Raw genomic sequence first — 12,415 nt, forward strand, 5'->3', positions numbered from 1 at the left:
CAGGGTCACACTCGGTCCCAGCCTCCACCAAGTTAACCCAATGTGCCGTCAGAGATATATAGTGGCCCTGCCCGGCAGCACTCGTCCACGTGTCCGTGGTCAGGTGGACCTTGTCAGAAACGGCGTTGGTCAGGGCACGGATTATGTTGTCTGACACGTGCTGGTGCAGGGCTGGGACGGCACATCGGGAAAAGTAGTGGCGGCTGGGGACCGAATACCGAGGGGCGGCCGCCGCCATGAGGCTGCGAAAGGCCTCGGTCTCTACTAGCCTATAGGGCAGCATCTCCAGGCTTAGCAATCTGGAGATGTGCACATTAAGGGCTTGGGCGTGCGGGTGGGTTGCACTATATTTGCGTTTCCGCTCCAGCGTCTGGGGTATGGAGAGCTGAACGCTGGTGGATGCTGTGGAGGATCGTGGAGGTGACGATGGGGTTTTTGTGGCAGGGTCCTGGGCAGGGGGCTGACTATCAGCTGACACAGGGGAAGGAGCAGTGGTGTGCACGGCCGGAGGTGAACGCGCTTGTTGCCACTGAGTGGGGTGTTTAGCATTCATATGCCTGCGCATACTGGTGGTAGTTAAGCTAGTAGTGGTGGAACCCCTGCTGATCCTGGTTTGGCAAATGTGGCACACCACAGTCCGTCGGTCATCCGGTGTTTCCTTAAAGAACCTCCAGACTTCTGAAAATCTAGCCCTCGCCGCAGGAGCCCTCGCCACGGGAGCTTCACTAGTTGACACATTTGGCGCTGATGCACCAGCTCTGGCCCTGCCTCTCCGTCTGGCCCCACCACTGCCTCTTCCAACCTGTTCTGGTCGAGGACTCTCCTCCGTCTCAGAAGCACTGTGTTCACCCGGCCTCTCAACCCAGCTTGGGTCTGTCACCTCATCATCCTCCGATCCCTCAGTCTGCTCCCCCCTCGGACTTCCTGCCCTGACAACAACTTCCCCACTGTCTGACAACCATGTCTCCTCATCGTCGGACACCTCTTTACACACTTCTTCCACTACGTCAACAAGGTCATCATCACCCACAGACTGCGACTGGTGGAAATCCTGGGCATCGGAAAATTGCTCATCAGCAACCGGACAAGTGGTTTGTGACTGTGGGAAGGGTCCAGAAAACAGTTCCTCAGAGTATGCCGGTTCAAATGGCAAATTTTGCTGGGAGGGGGCAGACTGGGGGGGAGGAGGCTGAGGTGCAGGAGCTGGAGGAGTGCCGAATTCGGTGACATGGGTGGACTGCGTGGAAGACTGACTGGTGGACAAATTGCTCGAAGCATTGTCGGCAATCCACGACATCACCTGTTCGCACTGTTCTGGCCTCAACAGTGCTCTACCACGATTCCCAGTAACTTCAGACATGAACCTAGGGAGTGTAGCTCTGCGGCGTTCCCCTGCTCCCTCATAAGCAGGTGGTGTCTCACCCCGCCCAGGACCACGGCCTCTGACCCCTGCAGTAGTTGGACGCCCACGTCCCCGCCCTCGTCCTCTACCCCTAGCCCTCGGGTTAAACATTTTGAAAATGAGAGTTATAACTTGTTTTTTTTTTTTAACATTTTTTTTTTTTTTTTGTTTTTTTTTTGTGTTTTTTAGTTTTTAAAACCAAACGATGCTATCCTATTGCTATGGCTATTTTCTAGCCAAGTATTACAGCACACTACTATGCCAGATGAGATGACGCTGAGTTATGAAAAAAATAAACGTAAAATAAAAAAGGAAATGGCAGACTGTGCCTAGTTGAAATACAACCCCGGGCCCTAATAAATTTTCCCACTTCGGTCTTTGCGATGGATATGTGCGTCACTAAAACACAGTGGTCGCAAGTCTGACTCCAAATTGCTCCCAATTTGATAGTAGATGCACTGCAGCAAGTACAGCCACCAGCAGATCAACCAGAAATCAAATATATATAACGCTACTGTAGGCGTAATTAAGACGTTTGTATTCTCCTATGGCTATTTTCTAGCCAAGTATTACAGCACACTACTATGCCAGATGAGATGACGCTGAGTTATGAAAAAAATAAACGTAAAATAAAAAGAAACTGGCAGACTGTGCCTAATTGAAATACAACCCCGGGCCCTAATAAATTTTCCCACTTCGGTCTTTGCGATGGATATGTGCGTCACTAAAACACAGTGGTCGCAAGTCTGACTCCAAATTGCTCCCAATTTGATAGTAGATGCACTGCAGCAAGTACAGCCACCAGCAGATCAACCAGAAATCAAATATATATAACGCTACTGTAGGCGTAATTAAGACGTTTGTATTCTCCTATGGCTATTTTCTAGCCAAGTATTACAGCACACTACTATGCCAGATGAGATGACGCTGAGTTATGAAAAAAATAAACGTAAAATAAAAAGAAACTGGCAGACTGTGCCTAATTGAAATACAACCCCGGGCCCTAATAAATTTTCCCACTTCGGTCTTTGCGATGGATATGTGCGTCACTAAAACACAGTGGTCGCAAGTCTGACTCCAAATTGCTCACAATTTGATAGTAGATGCACTGCAGCAAGTACAGCCACCAGCAGATCAACCAGAAATCAAATATATATAACGCTACTGTAGGCGTAATTAAGACGTTTGTATTCTCCTATGGCTATTTTCTAGCCAAGTATTACAGCACACTACTATGCCAGATGAGATGACGCTGAGTTATGAAAAAAATAAACGTAAAATAAAAAGAAACTGGCAGACTGTGCCTAATTCTACTCAAACCCCTAATAAATTTTCCCACTTTGGTGTTTGAGGTGGATATGTGTGTCACTAAGAGCTAAACACAACGGTAGCAAGTCCCCCTGCTAATTCCTCACAATATGGTACTAGCTGCAAATAAAAAAAAAAAAAAATTATAACGTTATTGTAGCCCTAAGAAGGGCTGTTGGGTTCTTTTAGAATCACTCCTGCCTAACAGTAAGCTAATAGAACACCCTAACGCTTTCCCTGAGCAGCAGCAGCTCTCTCCCTAGCGGCATCCAGACAGAGAATGATCCGAGCAGCGCGGGCAGCGGCTAGTCTATCCCAGGGTCACCTGATCTGGCCAGCCAACCACTGCTATCTACGTGTAAGGGTACCACGTCATGCTGGGTGGAGTGCAGAGTCTCCTGGCTTGTGATTGGCTCTGTTTCTGGCCGCCAAAAAGCAAAACGGCGGGAGCTGCCATTTTCTCGAGCGGGCGAAATACTCGTCCGAGCAACGAGCAGTTACGAGTACGCTAATGCTCGATCGAGCATCAAGCTCGGACGAGTATGTTCGCTCATCTCTAATCTCAATACCTACATACCAAGATGTTTATATGTCTATTACAAAGGACGTCTTGTATATATGTATATATTTGCACTATACCCTCTCCCCTCCCCCCTAGATAACATACTCTAGCCTTGTATTTACTGCATGTTTTTCCACCCTAGGTCAGATCCTACTTGACAAAGGTCGTGATGACCGAAACGTCGTACTAAATATTTAAAGATCTGTGAAAAATTACTTTTTAAAAATTCTTTTTACTATGGTGAAGGCTTTGCTATGTGATAGAATCACTGAAATAAAAATCATTTGAAAAATTCAGAATTGGTGTGTGCCATGTTCTCCGTATAAGATTGAACGTGGATTGAGAATCCTACATTGAGCACCACCCCCCTCAAGTGTGCGGTCACTATTGTTCTACGTGACTGGTTCACACAAAACTGCACACAAATCTCACACCCAGTTTTCCCTGAGGAAAAGATCCTGAAAGGGATCTGTCAATCTCAGGCAAGTCTGATCCCTGATTCCATTCAGACCTTGTCAGAAAGTTTTGACATTTCTCCTATGTTATATACATTATATCATATATTATTTTCCTATACTATATAAATAAGAGTATAGTAACTGTATTTTTGTCAGCACTGTTATGTGTATCAGAGATAGAAGGTTTTGAAGCTGCATTGGTAGCATGGTCTAATTGAAAAAATAAAAAAATAACCAAATAAACCATGTCATCGATGTAAAATATATAAAACTAAAAAGGAATGACCAAAAATCAAAAATCAAAGTATACAGAGAGAAAATCTAGGTATAAGCCACACAAGAAAAACAGGACAATGTAATCATGCAAACATTTTGGCAAATAATAGTCCACTACAGCTGCTATTAAATGGTAATGAATAAAAGAAAAGAAATTTGAGACAAAGCTGGACTCTGCAATCACTTTAAAGCATCTGTAACAATCCAACCAAAATACTATTAATACGTGTGTCAACACAATGCTCCAACTTCATAGTGTGAATGCATTTGAACAGTTTAAGAAATGGAATGAAGAATTTCCTCCGGGACAGTCTTTTCTTTTTTCTCTGAGATTCTTCATTATGCTGGCATTGTGATACTTCTATTTTATTTGTGTAAAGATTAAATTGCACATCCCTCACAGTGCTTTTTCTGCTCCAACTGTCATAGGTCATTGACCTTCATGGAAGTGAGATAATAGATACACCGTCTGTTATTTGGGCTGGCAGTGTTCTTCCACAGTCCAGCACTTCTCTATTGTTATATTTTGAAAGCAATTAAATAAAAACTTTATGAAACAAACCAAAGTTTTGTACTGTATTCCATACAACAACAGATACACAGATACACTAATAAAATAATAATTACCTTTCAAAAATTACAGTCTTTTACTCCCAAAAAACATCAAACATTCACATACACATTGTAAATGTGTATGTGAATGTTTCTGTTTATGGCCTATAAGTATCAACACGTTCTACACGTAACAACAGATTGAAAGAAATCTTCAATGCAGTTCATCAATCATGAAATTATGATGACTCTTTATAAAATAAAGATCTTTATTAATATATTTTATGCTGTGACTTTGAATTGCATATAGTATTTGAGTGCTATTTATTTGTGTAAGTAGGGGGTCGATTGACTGTTTAGAAGTTAAGGATAGTACCAAAGGATATGATGCATCATGTAATAATATATTCAATTATTAAAGTCATAAAGTCATTTGTGCAGCGCTGTGTAAATCTGTGTGTGCTATATAAATAAAGAATTATTATTATTATTTAGGAAAATAATAAACTGAGTTACAGTGTCATATTTGTATGCTGCATTCAAAAGCCAGATGAGGACCCAGCTTTCTAATTCCATCATAAATTCCACTACTTTTAAGTGAAAGAAGCATCTTATGCTAGTATATTGCTGTTAATTTAGCCTTCAGCCTATATACAGTAAAGATATTGTGTTCATATAGACACTGTAGGGCGCAGTTTCTATAGTTGCCTTATGGTACATCCATGTGGCACCATAGTTTCTCCTAGAGGGTTGCAGTCACATACTGTATTCCACAATAAGTTACCTTATGGTAAAGAGGTTACACCACTCTTTTTACTTACGACACAATAGGGTTAATTTACTAAGGGTCCGAATGCCGCACTTTCGTCAGGTTTCCCAACGATTTCCATTTTGGGGCAAATTGTCCCATGTTTTTTGTCGCATGCGATCGGATTTTGGTGCATCGGCTTGCACGCGACAGAAATCGGTGGGCGGGCCATTGGACAACCCGACGGATTCAGACAAACTGCGGAATTTAAAAAAGGAATTGTGTCGCAAGATCAGCGCAAAAGCGACGGATGCAGGAACTCGGACGCACAATCTTATTGAATCAAGGCAGACCCGAATCCTCGTCGGACAAAGCACCACAGTATGGCGACAGGACCGGGTAGGTAAATCTTCCCCATTATTGGAATAGGCCATAATTTACAAGGACCATATGGGACCACCAGTATTTGTGGATATAAGAGACCAAACGTCCTGTTCATAGAACATTGGCAAATTTGCTACCTCATAAAAGAGAACCCACCAGTTTAATGAAACCCACCAAACCACCAATAATTGGATCATTTACTAAGGGCATGAATCACTCTTTTTCATCGGGTTTCCCGAAAATTACCAGTGTGTGCCGAATTGCCCTGGGTTTTTGGCGCACATGATTGGATTGTGGCACATCGGCGCCGGCATGCATGCGATGGAAATCGGGGGCATGGCCGGACGGATTCGGAAATACCGTGGTATTAAAAAAAAAAAAATATGTCGCTTGACATGTGTTTACATGCACCCAGGATAGGATGGTGAACTCTGGCAAACTCCAGTGGACATCGGCGCAGCAGCGACACCTGGTGGACATTGGGCGAACTACCTTAGTGAATCGCCGGAAGACCCGAATCCTCGACGGAGTATGCGTCGCTGGATCGCGACAGGACCGGGTAAGTAAATCTGACCCAATATCTCTTTGTGTTCAAAATAGGTGTTAAGTTAAGGTTGTAGTGAGCTTGTGTGACAAGTCATGCTCTTAGGCTATGATTGTTAGTCTTCACACCACAACTGCTAGGCTACATATGTAACACTTTTATGGTTTGGTTTCATACATGGGGAACATTTCTTATATTGAAGATTTATATTTTGACTTACAGATGTTTCATTTGACTACATATACTACTTATATGTAGCTAGATGCACATCAATTTAACACAATGGGGCACATTTACTTACCTGTCCGAGTCGCGATCCCCAAGGTGCGTTCCCCGATGTTGATGCACTGTGCCGTGATCCACATAGATCCTGCGCCTGATATCCTGCATGTGTCGCTCCCCGCTCAGGTCCGCCGGAGTTCACTTTCTTTTTCCCTATGCATCTAAGTGCTTGACTTGCAACACAAATTTGAATGTTGAATCCCGTGGTTTGTCCGAATCCGTCGGATTGTTGATTTGAAATGTGATGAGGACTGCGTTTCTGTTGTTCTTTGTGTACCTTGGCTTCTAATAAAATTAATTTAATAAAAAAAAAAAAAAGCTAGCATCTTTCTTATTCCTGAGGTAGGGGACAATGATGTAGCAGAACAAAGTTCACTTGGCTGAATAGAAAGTATGCCTCTTGTCAGGATACCGGTGCGACTGAGCTAGAAGAACATGAATATGCATAGATGATGAGTCAACCTTACAAGCAGACTTTGGAACTTTACAGGCATTGGGGGAACAATATGGGGATAATTTTACTGCTGTTTAATAGCGTTTTCAAAGATATGTTTAGTTAGTATGGGCTAGTTTATCTGACAGGCTCCTTTTAAAGGCATCCATTGAAGTTGTGCAGAGTCATATACTGTACTATGCTTGCTCAAATTAGAATTCTCATAAAAGGAATATGTAAAAAAGCCACAGTGGGGCAGATTGAACATTATTCAGGATCTTAATCCAGTTTTTATGCATGACTCATGTCTTGATTGAATGTCTTTTGAACATCAGATTTATTACATGAGCTTAGACAGCTTGAATACTATGGCATAGGGTGTAAATGTTTGGAGTGGAAATTTGCATTTTTAGCTAAAAAAAAAGCCCAAAGGTTGCAACTTTGGCGCAACTAGTTGCTACATCGTTGAAGCCCTGTCTGGCCAGATATATCAAGAGGCATCAAAAGGCACCAGCACTAGCGTATGATAAGTAACCCCCAAAAGGTGGAGTGGGTTGGGAAAAGTCTCAAATAGTCACAAATTTGATGCAAATCAGTAGAAGAGATATTAGTAAGACATTTTGCAGACAAAAACTTGTGCACCAGTTTTTAGACTTAGGAGCTCTTCTTCACCACAGATTCATCATACTGTAGTTGCTTAGATTGCTTGATAAATCTGGCAAGTGCGGTGTTATGGTTTGCAAATAAAGGTGCATTTTTTTGAGTAAGCTGGGTGGGTGAAAGTCAGTACCTGGAGTTTTGACCTCAATAAAGAGACCAAGTAAGTGATTCTGTTTAAGTGCTGGATTTCCTCTTTATTGTGGTCATAAATCAGTCTTATGCTGCATTCAGATGGCCATTGGGGGATGGGTATATACTTCGGATATACGTCCCCCATAGGCCAGCAATGGGCTCACGGCATCATATGGAGCGGTACGGTGCAGTACACATGCAGCACCGTGCCATTCCATACCTGGGAGAAAGAAAGGACATGTCCTATCTTTCCCCGGAATACAGCACTGTGTGTCATACATCGCTCCCCCCCTCTGGCAGTGCTCACCCCCTCCTCCTCTCTCGCATGCCGACGTGTGCCTGACGGCTACGGTATGAGGGGCACACGTTTGTCTGAATTTAGCCTTAAACAAGGGGAGGCTAGGGAAAAGTAACAAAAAATTAGGCAAAGCAGATGGCTATAGGAAAAAACCTGACTACAAAGATGAAAACCCTGCAATTGCAGACATTAAAAGGGCCTTGTCACATCAAACCAGCCATATTTACAGACTGTTTTGGAGCATCAGTTCAAAACTGCAGTTTATCTAACTACCATGTATACTTGAGTATATAACCCAACCTGGATATAAGACAAGGAACTGTTTTTTACCACTAAAAACTAGGTAAAGTAAGTAAAAATAAGCCTTGGGTGGGAAAAACATTGGTCACAGCCTCTGCCAATAAATAGCTAGACAGCCCACCCAAGATCCCAGTATATAGCAAGCCCATGCTCCCACTATATAGTCAGCCAACCCCTAGTATATAGCCAACCCTTGCTCCAGTATATAGCAAGCTCACGCCCAAGTATATAGCCAGCCCATGGTATATAACCAGCCCCATAGTATATAGCCAGCCATCCCCCAGTATAAAGCCAGTCAGTCCCCTGTATATAACCAGACAGCCCCCCAATATGTAGCTTACCAGCCTCTGGTATAAAGCCTTCCAACCCCCAGTATATAGACAGCCAGCCAACCCATGGTATATAGCCAGCCTTTCCAAAGTATATAGCCAGCAAGCCCATGCCCACCTTGTCCCCAGCACATAAAAATAAACTCACTACTCACCTTTCTAATGCCCCCCATGCAGGTTCTCTTCTTTCTTACATCTGCCAAGGTAACCTCTGTAATAAATTAACATATTAGTTAGATAAACTGTAGTTCAGTGCAGAAAGTATTCCAGGATTAGCTAAAGATACATTAGGGGTTAGAATTTAACTGGGAACCTACTATAAGATATACCTTAATAGGTATATTTCTGATGCTTTTATATCCTTTAATCTTCCTTTTCACTCTTTTCCCTTTCTTTAGTAGTTCTTTTGCAGGGGAATGGGTTAAAGGTTTCAACCAGGACAGCTGTAATGGTATTAGTGATAGATGTCAGACACCAGCGGTACACACATAAGGCTTCCTATTACTTGAGGTCATGTAAGTTGACAGTTTCATACAGAAGTGTCACAGGATGAATAACTGAATAGCAGTGAAATGTTGAGTGCACTTTTGTTCATATATGTTCATTGTATGTGTGTAAATAGGATGTTTATGTGTTTAGAACTCTTGCAAATTTGCATATCATCATCTGAAATGAGAAACATGAATTATTTTTTTTATTTATAATTGAGTTGTAGTTGCCTTGTTTGCATCGCTTTTCCAGATGTTAACTTACATTTACTGACTCTGCTCCTGTGAGATTAAAGCAGTTTATTATTCAGTTCAAAGTCATACTGCTGTTTGAAGCAAAGTTGGAAGTGTTTTTTTTTTCGTTCTGAGTGTTCCCTTGAGTTCCTTACATGAAAATGTCCTTCTCGGAGCTGTGATAAAGCTAGTGAAGTACAGGGGACATGTTTCTCTAATCTGTAATATGAATCTCATGCTTTGTTTTCCTAGCATTTGTTGCTATTCTCTTCTCCGTAAGCACGTTTATCGAGGTCTACCAAAAGCCCAGAAGCACATAGGTCAGAGAACAGCATTTTGATGGATTATGGGATTGTAACTGTCTGTGCCAGCTGACAGCTTTTATTGGCTGGGAGGATGAGCCTGTAAACCTTTATATAATTATAGTATTAAAGCCACTGTGCCTCTGTGTTGCTGGCACTTGTTCAGGGATCAATGTGAAGATAATTTCAAAAATGAATAGTAAGTATTGATCGTCCCTTGGTGGAGTCTTATCAGTGTCTAACGCAGAGTACTGTAGATTATAACTTCAATGTCATTTATGATGATATGATACGTATTGCAGAGTAGCAATTTAAACAAAGAGGTGTTTTAATTCACAATGGTTTTTTTTTTCAGTGTGATAGGTAATAAATCACAATCTGTGTAATTTTTAGAAATGAACACATGTTGGCAGTGGTTGTGGGGCAGTTCCTAGGAGATCTGAAAATGACCAGCGAGGGCAGATATCAACAGAGATTCCTTCTGAATGATTGGCCCTTAGTTGATTCTGACATTCAGATGACCTTGGGGCCTCTGCTACCAGCTGCCGGTTAATTTTCTTCACTGAGGACATAGTGTAACTTTCTATCTGCCTGCCAATTACCTGACATTTCCAACTTATCACCTTATATTTTTTAAGATATTGAAAGCACATCTCCCCTTTGACATTTAAACCAAGGATTTTTTTTTCCCTACAAGGACAAGTTTCATGTAGGCTGTTTGAACAAAAAGAGCAACTAAACAGTGAGTATGAGATTAAATGGATGACCACTTACAGTAATGACAAAAATGTTTAATATATAAATCAGGATTATTTTGATAGTGGTTCTATTATGCTGGTTCCTTCTTCATACACAAAGTAAAATATAAATTCCAAATATGTTGTAACTTTTGCTGGTTTGCATTGTTTATTTCTAGACTACAATGTATCAGACTTTAAACTGACCAATTCTTGAATCTGATGCAGTTTGAGCACCCTACACCCACCAGAGGCAAATGTTCTTAGGGTCTAGCCTTTAATTTAACTAGAAATGGTACCAGAATGCTGTAAAAACTGCAAGTAGCATTTCATAGTATCATTGATTGATAAATCCGTTACAGTATAAGTCTTGACTTACTTTTCACCAGATTTTATGGAATTCACTGTAAGCCCCAAATGACATGTCTACCTTATTCTTTGTGTGGGTACAATTATGGGGATACCACATTTGTAAAGGTTTTATAATGTTTTCATACATTTACAAAAATTAAAACCCACTGTACAAAAAACATTTTTTTGATTTAGCCATCTTCTGGTGCTAATAACTTTTTATACTTTGGTGTACGGAGGTTTGGGAAGTGTTGTTTTTTGCGACTTTTGATGACGTTTACAATGTTATCATTTTTAGGACTGTACAACCTTTTGATCACTTTTTAACCCCTTCCTGACATTTGATGTAATAATACTGGGATGGGATACATGGTGGGAGGTGCGTTCCTGCAATTTGCAGTATTATAATGTCATGCTTCTGGTACCGCCTCCTGAACGGAGCCGGTACCAGAAGGATGGGGTGCCAGCTGTACGGGGACCCGGCTGTGACACACTGAGCATGCTCACTGAGCAGTGTATTTAGGTGAAGAAGAGCTTGAACAAGCGATCAATGAGAGTATCGCTTGTTCAAGCCAACCTGTTAAAGTAAAAAAAAAAATGTTAAAAACACTTGATATAAACATTTATTAATAAAAAGAATTAATTAAATAAAGTTAAAGTCCCCTAAACACAAACATTCCCTATATATATCTAATAAAGTAAAAAGACACAAAATCACCAGAAAAAAACCCACATATTTGGTATTGCCGCGTCTGTAACAATCTGTACAATAACTCAGTAACATTAGTGGACCCGCTTGGTGAGCGACGTAAAAATGAAACCTGAAAAACTTGCCAAAAATGAACATTTTTCAATAAATCACTTCACAAAACTGTTCTAAAAAATGATCAGCCCTAAACCTAAGCCCTAAACCAGCTCTGTCAACCAAAAAATATTAGTGTTATATCTCCGTAAAGGCAATACAAAAATAAAGGAGATTTTCCCTGTATTAGTTTTAATTCAGTAAAATTGTAAAAATATATAAAAAACTATATAAATGAGGTATCACCATAACCGTAGTGATCCATAGAATAAAGATAATGGGGGTCATTTACTAAGGGCCCGATTCACGTTTTCCCGACGTGTTACCCGAATATTTCCGATTTGCACCTATTTTTCCTGAATTGCCCTGGGTTTTTGGCACACGCGATCGGATCGTGACGCATCAGCTCCGGCATGCAAGTGACAGGAATCGGGGGCGTGGCCAAACGAAAACCTGACAGATTCGGAGAAACCGCCACATTTTTTTTTTTAAAGTGTCGCTGTACACGCGCTTACCTTCACCAAGAATAGGATTGTGAACTCCGGCGGACCTCGGCGGACTTCAGCGCAGCAGCAACACCTGGTGGACGTCGGAGGAACTGCCTTAGTGAATCGCCAGACGACCTGAATACACCGCAGAGAACGAGCCGCTGGATCGCGAATGGACCGGTTAAGTAAATATGTTATTTTTATGGTACGGTGAATGACCCCAAAAAGATACAAGAAGAAAGGAAACCAAAATTTACAATTTTTTTCCTACATACATTTAAGAGTTAATAAAATCTCATCGATGAGCTAATGACCCACTTAAATGTAGTATTTGTAAAGTGCATC

This window comes from Engystomops pustulosus, chromosome 5 (genome assembly GCF_040894005.1).
Source record: "Engystomops pustulosus chromosome 5, aEngPut4.maternal, whole genome shotgun sequence".
Classification (NCBI taxonomy): domain Eukaryota; kingdom Metazoa; phylum Chordata; class Amphibia; order Anura; family Leptodactylidae; genus Engystomops; species Engystomops pustulosus.